This window comes from Gopherus evgoodei, chromosome 2 (assembly GCF_007399415.2).
Source record: "Gopherus evgoodei ecotype Sinaloan lineage chromosome 2, rGopEvg1_v1.p, whole genome shotgun sequence".
Classification (NCBI taxonomy): domain Eukaryota; kingdom Metazoa; phylum Chordata; order Testudines; family Testudinidae; genus Gopherus; species Gopherus evgoodei.
Genome location: NC_044323.1, coordinates 137,420,603 through 137,445,603, shown reverse-complemented (window position 1 = coordinate 137,445,603; position 25,001 = coordinate 137,420,603). Strand labels below are relative to the sequence as shown.

General features: G+C 42.9%; 1 protein-coding gene across 1 annotated transcript in view; it reads left to right on the top strand.

The window, feature by feature from the left end:
• Positions 1-25,001, top strand: part of MARCHF11 (membrane associated ring-CH-type finger 11) — a 78,110-nt gene that overhangs the window by 13,012 nt on the left and 40,097 nt on the right.

Genomic DNA, 25,001 nt, shown 5'->3' with positions numbered 1-25,001 from the left:
TAGACTTTTGCTACTCTCATAGTGAGCACTGGGAAGCATGAAGCATTGCTTCAGTTCTGCAGGCTCAGTAGAGAGGCTGTTATATTGCCCTCATCCTATTCCCTTTTGGGAAGAGAGTGCAGCTCCTAATCATGCTGCTTTGTTCTCAGAGACTGCAAGGACTTGAGTTGTAGCTCCCCTGTGCAGTGATACAGGTTGTGTTTTCTTACAATTGTGTAGAGACAACAGGCCAGCCATATCCAACCCTGAAGCTCTAGCAATTTGGAGGTATGACTTTTGTAAGTCACTAATTACCAGCACCATCTAGTCCCCCTTGAGATGATTTAATTGAGATCCAGTACAACTCAAAATTGACCTAGATACTGTGGGCCTACTTAAACCAGTGACTATAGTCAGTGCAGTTGCTACAGTATAGAACTGGTGTGAGTGAGAAGAAACTCAAGCCCTGCATGTCAGCCCAGCAAATTATTTCCTGTTTCATGCAAAAAAAAAAAAATCAGAGAGGCATAAACAAAACTACAGAAAAATTCCGAGCAGTCTTCAGGAAGCACTTTTGTGTATATATATATATTTTTAAATATGAACACACATTTGGAAGTTGCCACCAGGCCAGGTTACTGAGGCCACTGGAGTAATTTAGGAAACAATTAGATGGTATCTCAGCTGGAAACAGAGAAAGAAATACGCCTTGATGGGCTGAATTGCCTCTCATATTTCTCCCTTTATTTTCACTTAGAACCACATGCTGAAGTGGAATCAGTATGTAAAATAAAAGCAATATTGCTCTAGACACTTACTTGCCCAGATATTACTTCCATCAGTACATTTTCTAAAACAAAGCAAATAGTGCTGAAAGGAAGACATGGATAGCAAAGCCTTAAAAATCAGAAATCCTAGAGTAAAGCCGTCAATCAATATTGCATGACTATAAAATAAGGAAAATTGATCAGTAGGAACCACTGATATGGTGTATAACATGTTTTTTTAAACAATTACTACTGAGCTATAGACAACACTCCATATTTACTATAAATTGGTCTGAACATGTTCTCCACGTGCCATCTGCTCCTCTTATTCCTGTATAAGATATTATTTTACATATCCTTATTTAAAAAAGTCATTCTTTGTAACCCTGGACACAAGGCACTTTTAGCCTAATACTCTTTCTCTCTACTCTCCGTTGAGCTGCTACTTTGACTCATTGTTTCTATCGTGTAATGGCTTGATAGCAATCTATTGATGTAAAACCTTGATGTAGGTTTTCCAATGGTATTAGACTGGTTGTCGATTATATTGGGCCAGATTCTGATGTACTACTCAGTATGAGTAGGTGTCTTACTCTGTCAATAGTCCCAACTGAAGTCAATAGGACCACTCACATATCTTGACTTTCTGGCCTTCGAGTTTGTGAAATGTGAATAGTCCCTTATTCTGTAAGTACTCAGTACAACACTGGAAGGACTGGGACATTATAATCTTAGTAAAGATTACCTAGATTATAACAATGGGAATCCAGGAATTTTAGATGGGAATTTAATATTCCCACTGTAGTTCACTTGCGTTTTAACTAAAACTGACAAAATGAAGAATTTCCCTTAAAAGAGGCCCAGTCTGTGAAAACTGTATATAGGTATAATCTCAAAACCATTGAAGTCAACTGATTGACTTAATTGCCTTTAATGGACTTGGGATCAGGTTCTAACATAGTGCTTACTGCTGTGAGTGATTACTTCATTAGGATTAGTTATAGGATAAAAACCTGTACTAGGGTCTGATTCTATACCTATCCCATTAATTTAAGTGGGTTACTCACTGTAAGTGATAATCAGCACTACATTTACTGTTGGCAGAAACAGCCCCTAAAACATCATGCTAAACTCCCTAAACCTCAAACGTTTACACTAAACCCTGGTCTACACTAAGTGGTTAGGTTGAATTTAGCCGCATTAGGTCAATTTTATAAGCAATGCGTCTACACAACCAACCCCGTGCCGTCGACCTAAAGAGCTCTTAAAATTGACCGCTGTATTCCTCCCGGCAAGGGCAGTAGCGCTTCTGTGATCAGCTGCATGGCATTCTAGGGAGTGAACCCTACCACTACCCCACCACTGTCCATGGACACCTGCAAGGAGGGAGTCTCACAACAGGGAGGAGGAGGAGAATGCGCAGCAGGCAAGCAGAGAATCCGTTCTCCTGGTAGTCAGGACCTTTTCATCACCCTGGAGCCAGTACCCTCCCAAGGCAGATTCCTGGACTCTGGAGCCAGAGAAGTCACCTCTGCTGAGTGCACATTTGTAACTATAGACGACTGCTTTTGAACCCCATAGTAATGTCTGATTTGCCCTGAAGACTTGGGATGCATTCATGGCCAGTACAGCTACTGGAAAAGTCTGTTAATGTGTCTGGAGATGGAGCAGGAATCCTCCAGGGACATCTCCATGAAGCTCTCCTGTAGTTACTCTGAAAGCCTTTGCAGAAGGTTTCTAGGGAGAGCTGCCTTATTTCATCCTCCATGGTAGGACACTTTACCATGCCAAGCCAAAAGTAAGTAGCCTGGAATCATTGTAGCATAAAGCATGGCAGAGAATGGTCTTGGGTTTTGGTCGCATTCAAGCAACATTCGGTCTATATCTTTCTTTGTTAGCCTCAGGAGAGTGATATCATTCATGGTCACCTGGTTGAAATAGGGGAATTTTTGTAAGGGAACAGTAAAAGGCAGGACAGGGTGGGGCAATTTATCCTAGTCCCCAGACTCTGAAGGGATCCCCATGAGAATGGCTAAGGCTCCCTCCTCAGCCCCACCTGACCCCATCTCCGCCCCTCTCCCAGAGCCTCAGTGCATCCAGCAGTGCCCCGCCCCCTTACCACACAGCTCTGAAGGGGGAGAGGAGCTCAGGGGCCCGGCCAGAGCCACGCTGCATCTGTCCAGGGACGCTCCTGGATGGGCTGGGGCTTCGGGTGAGGGGGGAGCCGGCGATAAGGGGCCACAGCCAGGGCGTCCCGGGGACAGTCAGGGCACAGGGAGGGGGCAGAGGTTAGGGGGGCATTCCGGAGACAAGGAATGGGAGGGTTGGATTGGCATTCCAGGGTTCTGTCAGGACTCAGCAGGGGGGTGGATAGGGGTCAGGGGTGAGGGTGGGGTCTCGGGGGGGGACAAGGAGCAGGATGGGTTGGGGATTCGAGGGGGGGTGGGCAGTCAGGGGGCAGGAAGTGGGTGGAGGTCAGATAGGGGGCAGGGCCAGGCTGTTTGGGAGGCACAGCCTTCCCTACTCTAAAGCTTATTCAGCAGTTTGAGGCTTGCAGAAGAGCCAAGCTGCTAGCTTTTTCCATTAGGGCTACCATCCCTTTCAAATTCTCAAATGCCAAATTATATAATCTACATTTAATTTCAGTGCCATAGGGAGATTCATGTCAGGGGACGGTAGCTTTGTTTAAAATTAGCCACTAGGAGAGGGATCGCGTGAGAAGAGCAATATCCTTCCCAATCCTACCAAGGGAGACCCCTCCTCTCCTACATTCCCTGAGGCTCCAGAGGGGTTAATTCAGTAGTTCTCAAACTTTTATACTGGTGATCCCTTTCACATAGCAAACCTCTGAGTGCAACCCCCCCTCAATAAATTAAAAACAAAAACACTTTTATATATTTAACACTATTATAAATGCTGGAGGCAAAGCGGGGTTGGAGGTGGAGGCTGACAGCTCGTGGCCCCCCAGTAATAACCTCATGACCCCCTGAGTGGTCCTGATCCCCAGTTTGAGAACCCCTGGCTTAATTTAATTCACATACATGTGCTATTTTGAGCATTTCAGTTTTCACAACAGACTCACCCTAGATTCTGTAACAAGCTCAAATGCTCAGTTCATGGAGTATGTTCGTAAGCTATACTAAAGACAAACCCACAGTAACTGTCTCCAGTTTGTGAGGGACCCCCTGGAGCCAGTCTCTAGGAAACAGATAAATGCATGGAGGTTAAATCCATTAATGGCTATTAGCCAGGATGGGTAAGGAATGGTGTCCCTAGCCTCTGTCAGAGGGTGGAGCTGGATGGCAGTAGAGAGATCACTTGATCATTACCTGTTAGATTTACTCCCTCTGGGGCACTTGGCATTGGCCATTGTTGGCCAACAGGATACTGGGCTGGATGGACCTTTGGTTTGACCCAGTATGGCTGTTCTTATGTTCTAACCTAAATGAACCCAAAGTTATGGAGACAGATATGAGTTAAGGAAGCCAGCAGAGATCAGAAACCTAGAAAAATCTGACTGGATGGGCTCAGGCATTTGGTCATAAGCTGAGGTGGTTCAAAAGTTTTGGATTTTTTTATGCAGAATTTTTTTTTATTGTTTCTTTAAACAAACACAGCAAGCAGCAAATATTTGGCCACACACTTCTGAAACACCAAACTATATTCAGGTTTTGGGAGACTAATTTCAACTTTTCAATTAAAAAAAGTACAACAAATTTTGAAGGAAAGCAGACATTGTCCATGATTTTTTTTTCTGCTTTTTAACCCCCCCTAGTTTTCGATCCACAAAAAGTTTGACTGAAAATATTTGTCCAACACTTTTAACGAGCTTTAGTGCCTTTTAGCACTACCTGATGCTGAGAACCAGTGATACCTTCTAAAAAAGTTCTCTCAAAACTGGGTTTGTGCCGAGATGCAGGTGGTTTATTTTTCCCAGGGCCGCCCGTGGGGGCAGAGGGAGGGAAAGTAAGTGGGGCAATTTGTGCCAGGCCTTGCAAGGGCCCCCACAAGAATATAGTATTGTTTAGAATTGCTTTTTTTATGGAAAGGGCCCCCAAAATTGCTTTGCCCCAGGCCCCCTGAATCCTCTGGGTGACCCTGGTAAAAGGGCCCCATTCATGCTGGGCTGTTTGCACTTGGCTAAAAGGAATCATCCCTGAATAGCCAAATGGTGGGGTGGGTGGAGGAGCGTGCTGCACATCCACCCGAAAACTGCAACCCCTCCTTTTAAATAGCAAACCCAACTGGTATTGTTTGCTATGGGAAAGGAAGGTGCTGCAGTTTGAAACCATTCCCACATGTTATGAAGGTGGAAGAAGCCAACCTCACTTACCCTTTGGCTTACCATGGCTGCCTGGAAACCAAATTCTGTTGCCCAGCCACGTGTGATATGTCACCATACCGGCAGGTGCTCAATATAAGATAAAATGCGACCTTGTACCTAAAGCACATGTGCTGTCTGCTGTGAATTGCTTGATTCACTGTGAAAGTCTGTCTTTTGTTCTCAGAAATGTATATTCTTAAATTCTACTCTCCCTTTTTATCCCCCTGCAGGTGCAAATGTTTCTATGCTCCCCCTTATCTCTGTCCAAGAGGTTATTGCAGATTAGAAGGCAAAAAAAAGTACTGGCAATGACATGTTTTCCGAGCTCATGCAGTCCTCCCGCACTGATAATGCATTCAGCTGTGCACTGAGGCATAGTGTCAGAGGCCAGGAAAGCACAGTGAGTGTGATGAGCAGAGGCAGGAAGCGATGCTGAGGCTAATGGGGGAGCAAACGGACATGCTCAGGTATTGATGGAGCTGCAGAAAAGGCAACAAGAGCACAGACTGCTGCTGCACCCACTGTATAACCACCTGCTCTCCTCCCCAAGTTCCATATCCTCCTCACCCAGACGCCCAATAATGTGGTGAGAGGGGAGAGGTTCTGGGCACCCAGACACTGCACTCCAGAGGATGGTCCAAACAGAAGGCTGTCATTCAAACAGTTTCGATTTGTAGTGTGGCTACAAAAAGCAATGTGGCTTTGTCCTTCCCTCCTCCCCCACCCAGGCTACCTTGTCAGTTCTCTCTCTCTCTCTTTTTTAAGACACATTAATAAAGAAAAACAATGGTTTTCAAACAATTATGGTTTCAAAACAATAGCAACTATTTCCTTTGCCAGTTGCGATCAAAGGGTGGGGGGGAGGGTGGTTGGCTTTCAGGGAATTAAAAATCAACAAAGCGGATGGGTTTGCATCAAGGAAAAAAACAAAACAAAAACACACAACTGTCATACCATAGCCTGGCCAGTCATGAAACTGGTTTTTAAAGTCTCTCTGATGCGCAGCATGCCTCACTGTGCTCTAACCACTCTGATGTCTGGCTGCTCAAAATGAGCCACCAGGTGATTTGTTTATGGTGGGGTGGGAGGTTGAAACATCTTCCCCCTTACTCACAGATATTATGGAGCACACAGCAAGCAGCAATAACAATGGGAATATTGGTTGCACAGAGGTCTAAGCTAGTCAGCATACAGCACCAGTGAGCTTTTAAACATCCAAAGGCACATTCTACCACCATTCTGCACTTGCTCAGCCTATAGTTGAACTGCTCCTTACTACTGTCCAGGATGCCTGTGTATGGCTTCATGAGCCCTGGGAGCAAGGGGTAGGCTGGGTCTCCAAGGATAACTATTGGCATTTCAATAGTAATTCTCTGGTCTGGGAAGTAAGTCCCTTCTTGCAGCTGTTCAAACAGCCTGGAGTTCCTAAAGATGTGCGTCATGCACCTTTCCAGGCCATCCCACACTGATATTGTTGAAATGTCCCTCGTGAGCCACTAGTGCTTGCAGCACTATTGTGAAGTACCCCTTGTGGTTTACATACTGGTTGGCAAGGTGGTCTAGTGCCAAGATAGATGGAATGCATATCCCTATTGCCCCACCACAGTTAGGGAACCCCATTGAAGCAAAGCCATTCACTATGACCTGCATGTTTCCCAGAGTCACTACCCTTGCTAGCAGGAGGTTAGTAGCTTTGGCTACTTGCATCACAGCAGCCCCCACAGTAGATTTGCCCACTCCAAACTGATTTCCAACTGACAGGTAGCAGTCAGGTGTTGCAAGCTTCCACAGGGCTATCACCACTCACTTCTCAATTGTCAGGGCAGCTCTCATCTTGGTATCCCTGTGCTTCTGGGGCGGGGGGGGGGGGGGGGGAGGAAAGAGAGGAAATCCACAAAGTTCCAGAAAAGTGGCCTTATGCATGCGAAAGTTTTGCCGCCACTGGGAATCATCCCATACCTGCAACACTATCCAGTCCCACCAGTCTATGCTTGTTTGCTGGGCCCAGAATTGGCATTTCACTGCGTCAACCTGCCCCACTGCCCCAATTGCCACATCCCGTACTTTCAAGAACGCCTGTGTCCATCTCCTCCTCACAATCGTCCTCATGCTGGTGACTCCTAGCCAGGTTCTGCATATACTGCAGGATAATGTGCAAGGTGTTTACTATGCTCACAACAGCAGTGGTGAGCTGAGTGGGCTCCATGCTTGCCGTGCTATGGTGTCTGCATGGGTAACCCAGAAAAAAAGGGCACAAAAATGATCATGAAAGCAATGGCAGACACAGGGAGGGGAGACTGATGACATGTACCCAAAACCACCCACAACAATGTTTCTGTCCCATCAGGCATTGGGAACTTAACCCAGAATTCCAGTGGGTAGTGGAGACTGCAGGGACTGTGGGATAGCTACCCACAGTACACCACTCTATGAGTCAATGCTAGTCATGGTATTGAGGATGCACTCCACTGACTTAATGTGCTTAGTGCAGACACACACAATCAACTGTATACAATTGATTTCTAAAGATTGACTTGTATAAAATGGACCTGATTAGGTAGTATAGACACTCCCTAAGGTGCCAATCTTGCAATCACTTCTGTAAGTAATGATGCATGATTGAACTCAAAAGGGGAGTACTCTTACACATGTGATTTTGCAGGATCAAAACCTGTGACTACTTCTGAGAAGAATAGAGTAATAAACACAAGCATAACTTCATGAGCATTTGAGGACCATACTTTTTTCCTCCCCCATTTCCTTTACAATCATTTCAGTTTGGCAGCTTTAATCTTTAATATTCATCACGTCTCACCCTCCATGATTTACACAGTAATGCCCCTGTTAAGTGGTTGTCATAGTACATTTGCTAGCAGGATAGTGAATTTTAAGTCACAAGCAATGAATTGTGGGAATACTGAATTAACTGGGCAAAAGAAGACAGGCTGGGTAGAAGATAAGTTTTTTATTCCACTGAGGTTCATATATTGCGCCTCCCCCCTGGATATCTCAGCACCTAGATGCACACTGCTCTTTGGCTATTATCTCTGATGTGAAAGGAAATGCAGACACTATATAACAGTTTAACATGTTGGGGTAAAATGTATTTTTGGACATTTACCCAAGCAAAACAGGGATCATTCAATTGTCTGAACAGAACTCTTTAAGAACTCCTGTAAAAGACAACTCTGGACTAGATTCACAAGAGACTTAGGCACCTAACTGCTATTTTTGTTTATGGGTTTCTGCCTCTGAGCACACGCAGACCAGACCACGCATCCTGACACCTAAACTGAAGAGTGCTGCAGGAACCAGGGGAAAATAGGCAGAAGAAAGCCTAACATCTGTAGGGTGCAATCCAGTAAGCATGCTCAGAACTTGCCTACCAGGCTACTAGAGAATCTTACACAGAACATTGGGGATGAGGAGGAGCTCCCTAAAACTTTTAGCCCAGTGGTAAGAGTACTCACTTGAGATGTGGGAGACCTCTGCTTCACATCCTCTCTCTGCCTGATGGGGAAAAGATTTGAAGTGGGGTCAGCCACCTCTCAGGTGAATGCCCTAGCCCCTGGGCTATGAACTATTCTGATATGCGGCTCTTTCAGTCTTTCCTGCTGAAGCTGTTCCACTCTGGATAAATATTTTTCAAAAGTTGGAGCAGGGGAACTGGATCCTGGATCTCCTACCTTGCATGTGAGTGCTCTAACAACCAGGCTACAGAGTCATTTGCATGCATGTTCTCTTTCTCTCTGGCCCAGTGTTGAAGCTGTTCCACTGTTGAAAAATGAAAAAAAATATTAGATGAGGGGTGGGGGGATGCAAGCATGAGAATGACTCTGTAGCTTGGTGTTTAGAGCACTCATTTGGGAGACAAGGATCCAGTCTCCCTGCTCCAGTGACTTTTCAAATTTATGACTCTCCTTTCAAATTCCTGCTCCCCTTTTTTTGCGGGGGGGGGAGGAGGAGGCAAGAATTAAACCATGGGGTCTCCCACATCTCAGACAGGAATGCAGAAGCTTCCTAAAATTGTGGAGGGGGGGCCTCACTGGCACCTGAGCCATAGCCCTCCTCTGCTGCACCACCCACTTCTTCCCAAGGCACCACCCTCTGTGCAGGCTCTTCTCCTGAGGCCATGCCCCCCCACTCACTCCTCTTCACCCCCTCCTCCCCCATCACTTGACCTTACAACCAGTAAAAAGTGGTGGGGCCATGGCCCCCTGTTCCAGCACCTCAATCCCAGGTGAGTACCCTAACCACTGGGCTAAATGTTATGAGGGAGTTCCTCCTTTCCTTCCCCCAGTTTCTTGCTAAAAAATCACAGGACCTAACCCCAAGAGAGTTTTTGCAGCTGAAAAACCCAAGCATTGTGAGTTGCCTCCCTGTAGCCTGGATTTAGGACCCCATGTCCAAGAGATGTCACATGTGCCCTTAAGCTTGGCATCTGCCATTGACTATTTTAGGCAAGAAGCCACCTAGTGTAAGGGTACTTTTGTCCCCTTACTACAACTCAGAGCAAGTGTTTTGGTTGGATAGCTCCAAATACCAAAAGAAAGGGGAAGGGTTAATGGGAAATCAAGACTCTGAGACTGACAGTCCCCAGGAACAATGGGAAGAGACCAATGCTCCAGGTCAGCCTGATTGACAGGAAGGGCAGGCTAATCAGGAGGTTGAGGGAGTCCCATCCTCCAGCTCAGCTGGAATGCCCTGGGTCAGACAGAGTGGAGCTGAGCAGGGGGTTGGACTAGATGCCCTCCTGAGGTCCCTTCCAACCCTACGATAAGCCAAGATGCAATTGAAGAAGCCTCCCTTTATCAGACAGAGAAAAAAATGTTGCCTAACAAAACAAAAAAAAACAACAAACACATCCCATGCGGATACTGGGTCTTATAAAAGTGTCCAAAACGAAACTTGTTAAGAAGGTGAAGACATCCAGGCTTTTGCAATTCACTGTTTTGAATGCATTTCTAACCATTTGCTCTCCCTGAACTGAGAAAAATACCTGAGCTTGAAAACATTACTCATCCAAATGCTTTCTCCTGACCTGATTTAAAGAAAAAGTGCACAAATTCTAGCATAACTGCAAGACAAGAGAAATAAACTGGTACTTGAGATTAATGTCAACTGCTGTATGCAAATACTTTCTGACCATCTTAGGAGAACATTATTAGTATTTTAGTAAACCAAGCCTTCATATATTACAGCTATTAAAACTTCAACACAAAGCCCTTTCAGGATGTTTTAATGATCAATGAATGACTTAATGAACATTGAGCTGCAGGCTATTAACCTAGAGTATGACCTCTACTAGCTATGAGTTAAGGCAGTAATAGTAGGGATGTAGCTTCTGAGGAAAGTATCTGGATAAATATGTGGAGTAATTAAATTCTGTGCTCCAGAATTTTACAGTTCCTGTTGCTGAAACCTATGCAATTATTAAAAGAGAGAGGATCACCTAAAACCTTTTGCCAAAGAAATTTAGTTTTTAACATTGACTTTAATCTCCCTTTGGTATTTGAAAGCAAAGGTGTTCTGAAGAGACAGTGGGAAGAGGGGGAAAAAATATCAAAATTTAGGATGGCTTAGCAAAACAAGCCCCTTCAAGCTTTAGGGCATAAGTTGATCACTTACAGGGCTAGGATTTTAATATATATTTCCATCCAAATGAGTTGATCAAGATTGAAAAATAGGACATTCTTTCTGTACTTTGAAAGAGTAATTGAAGGTCACTCCCAAAGGCAGGATATTGGAGTAGCTAGACCATTGATCTGTTCTGGTATGTTGAAACCTACATTCCTATGAATGTGTCTTGGTATTGTAGACTTCTGTTCATTTGTGCTGGAATCCAAACATTTTTATTAAATGTTGTTTTCAGTTATGTTTCTTATTTTGAAACAAACATCAAGCTTGATAAAAACCTATATTTAACTGATCAGATGAACAATGAGAATAGATAAAATGGAAAAATACCTAGTATCTTGGGACATGCATTGTATGTGATAATAAATTATCTTTTCATATAAATATCACAATCTAGTGATTTTGGCTCTCAAATACTAGGGCTTACAAGTATGGATTAGAGTTAGCTGTACGGAAAGCATTGGAAACTTCATAAGTCCACCAAATGCATCAACTGTCCACCATGGCAAGCTGTGTACGAATCCCAGAAGAACATATCTGATAAAGATTACAAAACCTCCCACCCTAATTTTTTTCTTGCAATTTAAGTGAATATGGCCCCAGATACCAGAGGTAAATCCTTTGGCATTACTCTTTACTCAATAAATCATTTCATTCCACTTCCCATAAAACTCTGAGAAACTGAAGGGAGGATTAGTGGCTCTTATTACATATAAACAAAGGAAGATAATTTTCAAAGATGATAACATTCATAAGTATATCAAGCATTAGGAAGAAAACAGATGAACTGAAATTTAGGTCATATTCAAATATCTTTTTCAGATTACAATTAAAAGCTCAAGCTTATTTTTCAAATACTGCTGCATTTCTAGCAATCAACAGAAAGGAAACTTTATAGGCTATGGAACATGCAGAATTTGATAAGTTCACAGTCAATCATGTGTGGTTCTTGATGGCTGCCCTACTTCATCTAAAGACAGATACAGTACTCTATGCATATTCATGAACTCTAATTCAATAAGGGATAGCGATTAGTTTTTAAATATGCACGTTGTACAGATGCCATTTTTGAATGCATGACATTTTCTGCATGACATTCATCAGTAAAATAAATGCCAAGTTCCCCATCTTATTTTGAATGATGAAAAAGTTCCTTGTAATTATCCCAAGGTCTCTTAATTCTTGCAGATCAAGTTCCTTTGTAAGTATCTCATCTATTCTCTCAATTATTGGGAGGATTATAGCATCAGGACATATAGGAAAATATACTGCAGTACATATTAATAGAATTCCCCACTTCCCTCTCACCGCAACATGCATGAGATAGACTAACCTGTAGTCATTAAAGAAACACTATTGGTTTCTAATTCTTGTACTTCTGCATCTTATAGTCTATGACTAAATGCATGCGAAAAGCTGCTTAGGGGGCAGGAAATTTGATTTTCTTCTCCATCTTGAGAAGGTTTGGCACCTGTAGAATGATGAGAGGGTTCAACCTCATCAGCTGTATTGATGTACCCTCTTAGCCTTGGCAACAATTCTTGAATCTGTTCGGTCATTGGTGGCTTTCTTCCACAGCTGTGAAAGTGTGCCAAACTGAAGTCAGAGTTGCAATGCAGGTCTACATGAAGGTGTAACATGAGGACACAGTGAAGTGATTTGTATTTACTTACTTGTTCTGGTACGATATTAGCAGGAAAAACATACCAAAGAAAGTAATTGCTTAGAGACACAACGTGAATGGGGTGAGGTAGTCTATTTTATTGGACCAACTTGTGGTTGGTGAAAGAGGCAAGCTTTGGAGCTTACACAAACCTCTTCTTCAGGTCTGAGAAAGATATTCGGTGTCAGTTAAATACAAGGTGGAAGCAATCTGTTTCAAGCTGTGACTTTGAGTAACTTTTCCGGACCTGAAAAACAGCTCTCTGTAGGTGACAAAGCTTGCCTCTTTCACTAACCAGATGCTAGTCCAATAAAATAGATTCTCACTCATCTTGTCTATGGGACCAACATAGCTGTAACACTGCAAACAAAGTAATTGTTTATTACACTAATACTAATTGAAGAAAGAATTTTTTTTTTTTTTTAAAAAGCAGCTAGAAGTGGCAAGGAACCTTGTGATAAAATGGTCTTAAAATCCCAGTAAACTATTTTATGGCTCCTATACCCTAGAATTTAAGTATACTCTACATGGCTTAAATTACAAAAACAGAACATTTTCCAAGCATAAGGAGCTAATACACTTCCCTCAGCACCAAAATCATAGGACTGGACAGGACCTCAAGAGGTTATCTAGTGTAGTCCCCTGCATTCATGGCAGGACTAAGTATTATCTAGACTGTGTTGAAAGAGAGGAAAACATTGACAGTAGACAAGTTAGTGGTAATGAATTTGTCAGTTAGAAAAAACAAAGCAAACAACCTTTGAGAAATCTAGATTGCAGGATGATTCCTGAATGTGGCAAGAATCAGATTTAGATGCATTCATTAGGAGGGAGTTTCAGTGACAAAGGACATCTATTGAAGAGATCTGGCCTCTGCAGTATAAGACTGTAGAGAACTGGACAGTTAGCTTTCCAGGTGAACATAGTTCCTAATCCTTTCCCCAGAGATATCCAAGTAATGGGTAGCTAAGCAAAACTTCCCCAGTGCACCTAGAATCTCCAGCATCACCTACAAATTGCTTCAGCTGGCTATGTTAGCAGCATGGAAATGCCAGAGTTAAGGTTGGTCAGACAACCTTAACTCTGTCCCTTGCTGTACACATGCATTTTAGTATTTAATCCTGTGATTTTCTGCAATTCTACACAAGACCTTTGCTTCATTCATTGTACCATGGTAACTCCAAATAGACTAAATCTTAAATTATATCAGTACAAGTGAGTACACTTGGAGACTCAGTGAGTTTGGATGAACATGTGCAGTATGAGACAGGGTTGTAGTGAATGAGGTCGGCATCCCCTGGATTTCTGCCTCCGTGTGCAATTTGGAAGATCTGGAATGAATGAAAGTTCATTCATTGAACAGTGAGGATAAAAAATTTAATAGCTTCTTCATTCATTATCAACCAACTAGCACACTGAGTGAGGTAGGAGTAGTGTGGAAAAATCTAGCTTCAAATCATAACTAAAGTTGATATAAAAATGCATGCACTAAAGGGAGCAGCATCAGAGTTGTGTGACACTTCCTAAGTTTAAGTGATTCCTTGTGAATCCTTGGGGGAAAAGAAAAAACTTTAACAGTTATCTGCATTGAATTATATACTGGAAGCCAACAGAAATCAGATGAACATACCTTGTTAAGATGACTAGCAATAACCCAGTGGATATGAATCTGGAAAAAATATGGTCTTTTGCAGATGAAGATGAATTAGCACTGTGTCCACAAGAAAACTATAAAGCTTTTCAAGTTACATTTTTATATACTGTACTAAATGAGTTGGAGAATATATAGCTATAGCTCTACCTTTATCTGTTATTGCTTGACATCTATTGAAGGCAGAAACTGACAGCCTATTAATGGGCTTTTGGTTCATTCATTTCTCTTTTTCTGACTCACTCAATATTATGGCATCTCTTAGTTCCATGATAAGAGTTACAAACTACTAATAAAAATTGTATGTGTTTAGTTTGCCTCAAATAATCACTTGCCTGGATATTAACAGTTCAAATTTCAGAATCTACATGTACTATTGAATGCATGCAGTGCCCTGTATGCATGTACCAGTTGAGGACTTGCATGCACACAATAGGATTTTGGTAATATTGGGTGTAAATCTAGAAAAATTAACTAATTTCAGTGAAGTTGCTCCTGATTTATAATGTAACAGAGCTGATTTTGGCCCACATAATATCTTTTCTTGGAGGTACTTACTCTAAATAGCCTGTAGTTCAATACTTGTTTGGGGGGATAGTTACAACATCCCTGCCGTGTTTTTACCCTTATGTTACTGCTATGTATCCAGTCTTAGCTCCTGCTTAACAGCTTTTGTCTGGAGGTTGGTATAATTAAATTTCATAATAAGAACTACCAGTAAATAAAAGAACCTCAAGGAATGCTAGGTGATATTTTTCCAATGATTTGAAGGTAGTATATCAATCTCTTTTTAATTCCATCTGAAACCTTACTTTTAGGACCAGATTCTCCAGTACCTTCTGGTTGTTTTATATCACCCTGGAGCAGCACAGAGCAGCCAGAACATACTAGCTAGATTCCTCAAGCTTCTGATCACCATATTCTCCCTCCTACCCCCAAACAACCCCTTCCATTACTATCTCTCTTGCCTCCTCCCCACCCCCACATTCCCCTGCATCAGGGAAAACAGAAGCCTCTAGTGTGGTCAGGAGGTGAGACACTCAGACCCATTGATAATAATGGGAGATGGCAGGCATCTAGAAAGAGTGCAGTTCCTCATAGAATTCAAAAGAATCAGCTACTTTTGATTGTATAATATGAGAAGCCTAGAGTATAAATTTTTCAGAGAACTTAGCACTTTATATGTTCAGTGCAGAGACCCTATTGACCTCTATTGCAAGTGCTCAGCACTCCTACAAACCAGACCTCAGATGTTTGAACCTGGGTACCCAGACAGTGAGTAACACGCAGTGGCCACTTGTGAAAATTTTGTTTGATACGATTTGACCAGAATCACGAAGGCAGCATCAAATTCTTTCTAGTGGCAACTGACCAAATTTAGGCACATTTTTACAGGGACAGCAAAAAGCACATCTGACATCAGCATGATCTTTCTATCAAATTTCAAAGCCCCTGCTCCAAAATATGGCAGTACTAGAGCATCTCAACAAAATTGCTGTACCAATTTGTTTAACATGGACAAACTATTTTCCCCCCTTAAGCTCCTTCTTGGAAGTGGCTGAACTGTTTAACTGAAACTTCCCAAAGAATTCAGCATTAGGCCCACACCTGACAGAGAGTGCCAGCCCAAACAGTTACGTTTAGCAAACTGAAAACAGGCTCTTACAATGGAAGCCATTAGGCAACCTTAGTTATAGAAGTCATTACCTGCACTGCATATAATTATCTTAAAATAAACCACATGTACTGGCAAGCAGACAAATGGAATCATTTTTCCAGTCAGATAACTGATCACTGCATTTTCTGATCAAATCCGTGGCACAGTTTGTGAAAGTCATTTTCAGATATCAGTTCTGGAAATGGCCCCAATCTTACACCAAAACCCAATTTTCTTGAATTATATATCTTTATCTGTACTGTGGAGAAAACAATGAAGGATAATGAGTCAAACTCTGCCTTCAGAGCCGCATTGTCATTCTCTGAGTTTTATATTAAGGATCCAGAAAGAAGAAAGAGCAGAGAAGAAAAAGTTATCACTGTTTCCATCAGCAATAGCTACCAGATGGATAAAATGGTAATGTAAAAAACTGTAGGTTACACTGATCCAGCCAAGCTCCTAGGTTCACAACAATCCACCTGGTCCCAATAGGAGCATACTGCAGAGTCTAGCTGCTCCCTGAAGCCACTCCTCGCAGCCTTCTCACTTCCAAAACATCTATAATAATCATGCACATTTAGGGCCTAATCCAGCCCCTTGGAGTAGATGACTATCTGATATACATTTTAAAACAGCCCTCCACTAGAATGTACAACCTCCTGGACAGAGATTATTTCTTTGTGTTTATATGATGCCCAGCACAATTTTTCCTCATCAGCAGATGTGCCCAGGACTAGTCCAAGTCTTTCTCTGCTGGTTGGGTCATATTCTCCTACAGTCAAACTAAGGATCTTCTTCACAGGTAGTTCTTCAGCCCTTGTTTGCTAGAATGCCCATCTACCCCCCACCAGGATTCAGCACCAAGATATAGGTGAGTCCATACCCTTCCTCCACTATGCATTCTAATCCACTGGCCTTAACTACAGAAGCAGCCCTCTCCTTCTGCTACAAACAGGGCCACCCAGAGGATTCAGGGGCCCCTTTCATTAAAAAAGGGTTGCAGAACTATAGAATATTATATTCTCATGGGGGCCTGGGGCAAATTGCCCCATTTGCTGCCACCCCAGGTGGCCCTGGCTACAAACAGCTATATTTTCCCTTCAAGATTACTTCCCTATGCTGGTTGGCAGACCTGCATTTACACCACCCTGACTGCAGGCTTCTCCAGCTGAGAGCATTTAAGGTAAACAAAACCAAAGTAACACTTATCTGAGATCTCAGTTCAGCAATTTACTTTTCTGACTTGATTGTAGTAACCTTGTTCTTGACATATAAGCCCTGCTTTTCTCAATTCTGCCTTTTCAGACTAAGACAAGCAGGAACAGAACATTTCCTTCTTTCCCCTTAACATAAGTAAAAGCTGCTTTCTCTCTGGCTTAAGTAACTGCCTGAGTCCAGGTGGAAATTCTTTCCATAATTGGCAAGCAGGGTTGGGCAGGCCAGGATCTCTGCCTGGTTCCCTTTCTAGGGAATTAACTCCTTCCCTGCTTAATCCAGTTTGGGGTATGATCATCCCACCACAGGCTTCTGTGAATTTATCACAGGGAACCTGATTTTGATCTAGTTTTAACTGCTGTGTAGTTGTGCCCATAGAGAGGTTTAAAACTCTGCTGCTGCATGTTAAGAGGACTGGTTCTTTAGCTGAAATTGCAGAGACTCATGTTTTTACTTCTAGAGATCAGGGAATTCAGTCCTCACCACAGACAACTGAATTGGTGTTGGTGGTGTATTTGGCTATGACATTTTTAACCACTAGACCATGCTCTGCTCCCAGAGTCAGGAATGAAAACCAAGAATCTTGATGCCTAGCATTCCACTGCTGTTACATAAATAGGAGTATAACCCACCAGAAACGGGGATGTTTTGTCTCCTTTTGTGGGGTCCATGTACACCTGGTGTACACTGGCAGCAGTGTAGGGTATGTGGAGCTACATGCCAAAGTGAAAAGCAGGCTGTGGTCCCACTGTGGTGGGTAACTACGTGCAGCAGTGTAGGGCTCTGGCAGGTGGGAGGCACCCAGGAAAGACTCCAGCAGCAGGGAGCTTCCAGCATAGATGCCAACTCTATGGGTGCTCTGGGGCTGGAGCACCCACAGGGAAAAATTAGCAGGTGCTCTGCACCCACCAGCAGCCAAGCTCCCCCCACTCTGCACCCCAGCCCTGCCTCTTCCCCACCTTATCCCTTGGGCATGCTGCATCCCTGCTCCTCTGCCTACCTCCCAGTGCTTCCGGCCACCTAACAGCTATTTGGTGGTGCTTTTGAGAGTTCACTGGGGCTCAACCCTCTCCGGGGCAGAGGGGAGCCACGCCAGCTCACTACACATGGATGAGTCCAGGGAACTAGTCCTGCCAGGGGGTCTCCCTCGGTAGCCCTTGCGGTAGTCGGTTGCAATGTGGTTGCGTCTGGCCCTGGCTCCGGCAGGGCAACAATCACTGAGTCAGGAGGCTCAGGCCCTCAGGCAGGGCTGACCAGTAATAACAGTTTAAGCCCGGCCCTAGATCAGGGCAGGGCAACAAACACTGAGTCAGGGATGTTCAGGCCTGGCTGAGCAGTAATGATAGATTTTGGCCTCCTCAGGCCAGGGAGAGGGAGAGTCTGCCACCCAGGGGTTGGGTGGCAGAGGGGATGCAGGGCCTCCCACTCCACTGCATCCCAGCCAAAGGCCCTAGCAGTGGTTGAGGATCCGCTGCTTAGTCAGTCAGCTCTGGTAATGCTGCAGCCAGACTGGGGTCGGCTGCCCCCGGGCCACTTCCCCACTCCTCCTTGGTCCCTACCTGGGTCCTGGCGTTGGTCTCCGCAGGGTCCTGGAGCATGGGTTCTTTGCGGCAGGGGTTAATTGGCAGGTCCAGCAGCTCCTCCAGGTAGCAGGCGCAGAGTAGCTCTGGCAGCTCCTCCGGGTAGCGGGCGCGGGGTAGCTCTAGCCAGTCTGGGTGGCCACCTTGGGCCACAGGAGCTTCCCAGTCCAGAGCTCCCCTAGGGACATCTGCTTTCTCCGGCAGCTGGGCTCCTACTGAGCTCTGAGGTCCGACCATTATAGTTCCAGGTCGCCGCCTGACCCTTTGAGGGGCAGGCTCAGAGCTGCCTCGCTCTGCCCACTCTGGCCTCCGGCTGGGCTCTTCCTCCTCTGGGGTCCTATTGGCATCCAGCGGGGGTGGGCGGGCAAAGCCCGCCCACTTCTAAAGGGCCTCCCCCCAGCCTAAGGGGAGGACCCACAGGTCTGGGACACCAAATAATTACGGGGGACAACTAATGAAAAAAACAGGATCAGGAGTGAGGTCATAGGGCTAAACGAAGGGAACCCGATGGGGACACCGAGCAGAGAACCCCGGACAATGCCCACTGCTCCTCGAAGACGTCAAGGGAGCCAGTGGATGCCGCCCAGAGGAACTCTACCCGGATGCGTGAGCAGACGGAGGAACGGAAATAGGCCCTACAGTCGCAGGAAAGCCCGTCGGCCAACCTCCTCTCCCTGGTGTTGTAGATGGTCAGTTTGGCCAGGGCCAAGAGGAGGTTGAGAAGGAAATCCCGCGACTTCATGGGGGCCACGGATGGGGAGCGTGTAGATAAAAAGGTGAGGGGAAAAGTGCAACCAAAAACGCAGGAAAATATTCAGGAGGAGCCGGAACAGGGGCTGCAACCTGGCACACTCCAAATAAACGTGCGCCAAGGTCTCCTTCTCACCACAGAAAGGGCAGGTGTGAACCGCGCCAAGTACACGCCCGTGCTCATGGCTCCGTGAAGGAGCCGCTTCCTCCTCTGGGATGGAGGGGAGCCACACCGCTTCACTTCAGGGAGGAATGGGGATGCGGTGCACTAAGGGGAGAAGGCGGAGAAGAGGTGGGACAGGGCAGGGACTTGGGGGAAGGGGGTGAAATGGGAGCGGGGTGAGGGCAGTGCAGGGACCGGAAGAGGTGGGGAAGGGGTGGGGCCATGGGCAGGGGTGGGGTCGAGCACCCACTGGCCAAAGGGGAAGTCGGCACCTATGGCTTCCAGAGCCTTTCCCCACTGCCTCCCCTTGCCAGATCCTTTCAGTGTGGTGAGAAAAGGCTCCAGTAATGGGACACTAGTGTAGACATGAGAGACACTACTTAGGCCTGTAGAGAGCACGTAGGGTATATATCCTAGTGTGTGTCTATTTTACTTGCCTAAGTAGTGCCTGTCTATACTGCTATTTATGCCCTGCTAGTTGGGTGTGCAATGTCTGTACTCTACATATCATAAGTGTAGCCATATGTATACAGAACATACTCTCCCCACACCACAGTACTCCTATAGCTCAGGTAGACAAGGCATGTGCTGTGGATTCTAACCCTGCTGATGATGCTTGTGGTGTGTGTGTGTGTAAGTGAGGGTAGGAGCTCTGGAATAATTGTAGGAACAGTTTTGTGTTGCAAAACATATTCAGAAATGAATTTAGATATTCCAATATTTCCTTTACTGCTGTATTTTTATTATTGGTATTTGGTTAATGGGAGCTGTCTCTTTAAGAGTAAGTGGTGGCAGATTTACAGGGTGTTTGGGACTATGAGCTGTGTATGGGAGGTTTTGTCTGTGTGCCCAGTAAGTAAAAGACTCTGCTGGTGTCAAATCCAAGAAGCTCAAAACTTGAGCTGATGTTATCTTTCTAGAAGCAATCCCCATTCTCATAGGTATAACATAAACGCTTATGGGGGCCTCCACCATTGCTAATGAGTTATGAAGTCTTTCACTTCTAGTTCACTTGTGTGACTCCTGCCCAACTCAGAAGGAATAAAAACTGTTCTCATTTAATGAATATTTGTTAGTCCCGATCTGAGATGCGTTTGAGTCCAATTCTCACATCACAAATGTATCTGTATGCTTTGTACTAGTTAACAATAAGTTTGAATGTGTTAGTTGCTCTCAGAAGAGACTTTTTTTACTGTAAACAAAAAAAGGGCTCACCTGTCTGATATTGAAAAAAAAATCAGTTTGGCCTTGCACAATTGTTTTTTGATTCTTATATATGGCATATGGTTGGGAAGCAAACTGACATTCTGTCATTTCTGTTTTAATAAACTGAATTCAAATATGCTTCCATTTAAGATCACCGTGACAGCTCAGCCACTTCTGACAGATATTATGGAACTAAATTTGTTTGAAAACAATGACTATTTAATTCATGAAACTGTTAAGATTTTTTTAAAATAAAATACTGAAACAGGCAAACTCTGTAAACAATCTGGTTGAAGAGCAAAAAGGTTAAAAATATCTTTGCTCTGAAGAAAAGCTCATCTATCATAGGTGAATGTCTTGAAAATAAGCTAGCCATTCTGAAAAGCTATATTCTTGCAAATAAGGGTGGATTCTCAATGATTTAAAAAAAATTAAGAGCTGCATTATAATAATACTTTAAACTTTTATAGTACATTCCATGGAAGGATCTGAAAGCACTTTGACCTCTTTACAATCATGTGAAGTAGGAAAAGATTATTATCCCCATTTCTCAGATGAGGAAACTAAGGCAAAGAGAAGTTAGGTGAACTGCTCAAGGTCACACAAGAAGTTTGTAACAGAACAAGGAATGGAATTCAGGCTTCCTGACTCCCAGTCCCATGCCTTAACAACACCATCCTCCTCCATTACAGGGGATTAAAATATGAATCCAGTGTATAAGGCATAATCCAGGGCCCAGCATCCAGCTCAAGTAGTTGGACAGAGTACAAGGCAGATGTCAGATGTGGTGTAATCTTGAAATTTAAATATTCCCAATTAATAAAAGGATGAAATGAACTAAACTTAGTTTTCTGGTTTGAGCTGCTAGGTTGGTTACAGAAAGAAGACAATTTAATTCAGTGGAAGACTCTGGATATCACTTTGAATGATAGAATTAAACTGTATTTAAGAGAAAAATGATTGGTTAAGCAAAGAGGCATACAATTACCATTTATGCAGTTGTACTCACATTCAGAAATTGAATGGTGTATCAATGGGTGATCAGTCCACTGAAAACAGAATGAAGTATAGCTTTATAATTCTGTAACTAGGGCTGTCAAGCAATTATAAAAATTAATCACAATTAATCGCACTGTTAATAATAGAATACCATTTATTTAAATATTTTTGGATGTTTTCTACATTTTCAAATATATTGATTTCAGTTACAATACAGAATACAAAGTGCACAGTGATCACTTTATATTTGATCACAAGTATTTGCACTGTAAAAAACAAAAGAAATAGTATTTTTCAGTTCACCTAATACAAGTACTGCAGTGCAATCTCTTTATCATGAAAGTTGAACTTACAAATGTAGAATTATGTACAAAAAATCTGCAATCAAAAATTAAACAATGTAAAATTTTACAGCCTGCAAGTCCACTCAGTCCTACTTCTTGTTCAGCCAATCGCTAAGACAAACAAGTTTGTTTACATTTGCAGGAGATAATGCTGCATGCTTCTTCTTTACAGTGTCACCTGCAAGGGAGAACAGACGTTCTCATGGCACTATTCTAGCCAGCATTGCAAGATATTTATGTGCCAGATGCACTAAAGATTCCTATGTCCCTTCATGCTTCAACCACCATTCCAGAGGACATGCATTCATGCTGATGACAGGTTCTGCTTGATAACAATTCAAAGCAGTGTGGATCAATGCATGTTCATTTTCATTGTGAGTCAGATGCCACCAGCAGAAGGTTGATTTTCTTTTTTGGTGGTTTGGGTTCTGTAGTTTCCACATTGGAGCATTGCTCTTTTAAGACTTCTGAAAGCATGTGCCACACCTCGTCCCTCTCAGATTTTGGAAAGCACTTCAGATTCTTAAACCTTGGGTTGAGTGCTGTAGCTATCTTAAGAAATCTCACATTAGTACCTTCTTTGTGTTTTGTCAAATCTGCAGTGAAAGTGTTCTTAAAATGAGCAATATGTGCTGGGTCATCATCCGAGACTGCTATTACATGAAATATATGGCAGAATGTGGGTAAAACAGAGCAGAGGACATACAATTCTCTTCCCAAGGAGTTCAATCACAAATTTAATTAACACATTACATTTTTAATGAGCATAATGGAAGCATGTGCTCTGGAGTGGAAGCATGAAGGGGCATACAAATGTTTAGCATATCTGGAACATAAATACCTTGCAATGTCGGCGACAAAAGTGCCATGCAAATGCCTGTTCTCAATTTCTATTAACATTGTAAATAAGAAGAAGGCAGCATTATCTTCTGTGAAAGTGAACAAACTTGTTTGTCTTAGTGATTGGCTGAACAAGAAGTAGGACTGGGTAGACTTGTAGGCGCTGAAGTTTTACATTGTTTTTTTTTCAGTGCAATTATGTAACAAAAAAATCTACATTTGTAAGTTGCATTTTCACAATAAACAGATTGCACTATATTACTTGTATGAGATGAACTGAAAAATACTATTTCTTTTGCTTATTTTTAGAGTGCAAGTATTTGTAATAAAAATAATATACACTTTGATTTCAAGTACAACACAATATAATATATATGAAAATGTAGACAAACATCCAAAATATTTAATAAATTTTAATTATTGGTATTCTATTGTTTAACAATGCGATTAAAAGTGAGATTAATCACAATTAATTTTTTTAATGTTACACTTTAGATGCTAATTGGAGCTCTCCCAATTTAGCAAGACTACTCCTTTTTATTAAAAATTATAATACTAATTAACATTAAACCTATCCATTACCATATTCACATCTCTGCCACCTCTTCACTGGCAGTTTATATTATACATTATTTAAATTAACATTTGCATCAATGTCCTTCCTATACTATCAATATAAATAACATGGTAATAAAACATCCAAAATTCTCAAAAACATTAATTAAAAATCCTGCTAAAACCAATTATAATCAAAACAACCACAACATAACCCTAGGTCACGTCCTTGCTAACTTGTTTTCTCATCTTACTATCCCCAACTTTTACTTACACTAGAAAGCTCTATTTCTCATACTCCTCTATACTTAGGCTAACTTCAGCTAAAACCTATTTTCTATTTACCCTTTCATATATTTCTACTTAACATAACCAAACAACCTCCTATAAACTACAGTGGTGATGAGAAACATCCACTCCCTAAGCAGCAGAGCAGCCTGCTCCATGAGTTGAAGCAGGCTCCAATGTCTGCTGCAGACTCCATGGGCCATTACACATCCCCTCTGTAAGGGAAGAAAGGACAAGAGGACCCATGCAATAGCAAATCCTCCAGTCATATCCCAATCAATAATTCAGGCTACCCATGTTCCACTTCTTCCTGTCCTGTGTGCTGCTACATAGGACACTTGCCCAGAAAGGGTCACTCTGCATTCAGTTCTCTGCCCTTGCATAGCAGAAGAACATTAGTTCCACTGCCAATGAGTCTCTGGAGCTGCAGAGAAGCAGGCTATTTGCCCTAAAAGCACAAACACTGAGAAATGGGCCTGATCCTGTAAAAACCTCTGCGTGCATTGGCATACATAGAATTTGCAAGACCAAGCTCTGTATCTAGCTGCTGCTATTAAAGATGTACAAAAAGGGCTCATTTCAGAGACTTCATTCATTCTCTTCTCAGCAGAAATCTTATTGATAACAACATAGAGAGGCCTTCTTAAATACCAGTTTTTAGGTGGACATAATCTTTGGGTTGCATGGTTCTTCTCTTCCTTTGCCTGGCTCTGCTTTAAAATGGAGCTCTGCTATATCTTTGGGTTGTCATCTTGTGAAGACTACTTCAGTTTTTGTACTAGTCTGCATTAGGCTGTTGGGTGAGTCACAAAACATCCTTGACATGTCCTATTGATTATGAATTGAAGTTTATAAAACCACTAAAAGGAGCATCTATCATGTAAAATTGACCCTTTTTCACAGCCTCATGGGAGTCTTGGGTGGCCACAGAATCCCTGAATATGCAAGACTTTACTCACTCTTAGAATCAGGACCAACCTTTTGGCTGCTAGCTCGTAAGTGCTAGTGCAGTTTTAGAGCTCCATCAGCTGTGGATTCAATACGGGGTGGATGGGGCCCTAAATATGTATTTCCAAGACAGTGAGAAGCACAACTAAGAATTAAAGGTTTTATAACACAGTAGTTTTCTACAGTACAGAACATATTAATTGGTTGACATAACCATAAAAGCTTTCCTTGCAGGATGTGTATGTGTTCATAACAGAAAACAGTAACATTGTATGAATAAGCAAATGATATACAATCACAAGCACTGCAATTAACCATCTGTTCACATTTTCTAATGTTGTGTTGTTGCTGAATGATTTAAAATGGCGGTGTAACAGATGTCTGTCTTATTCATAGACACATTTTATGTTATTCCAAACATGTAAAGCATATTTA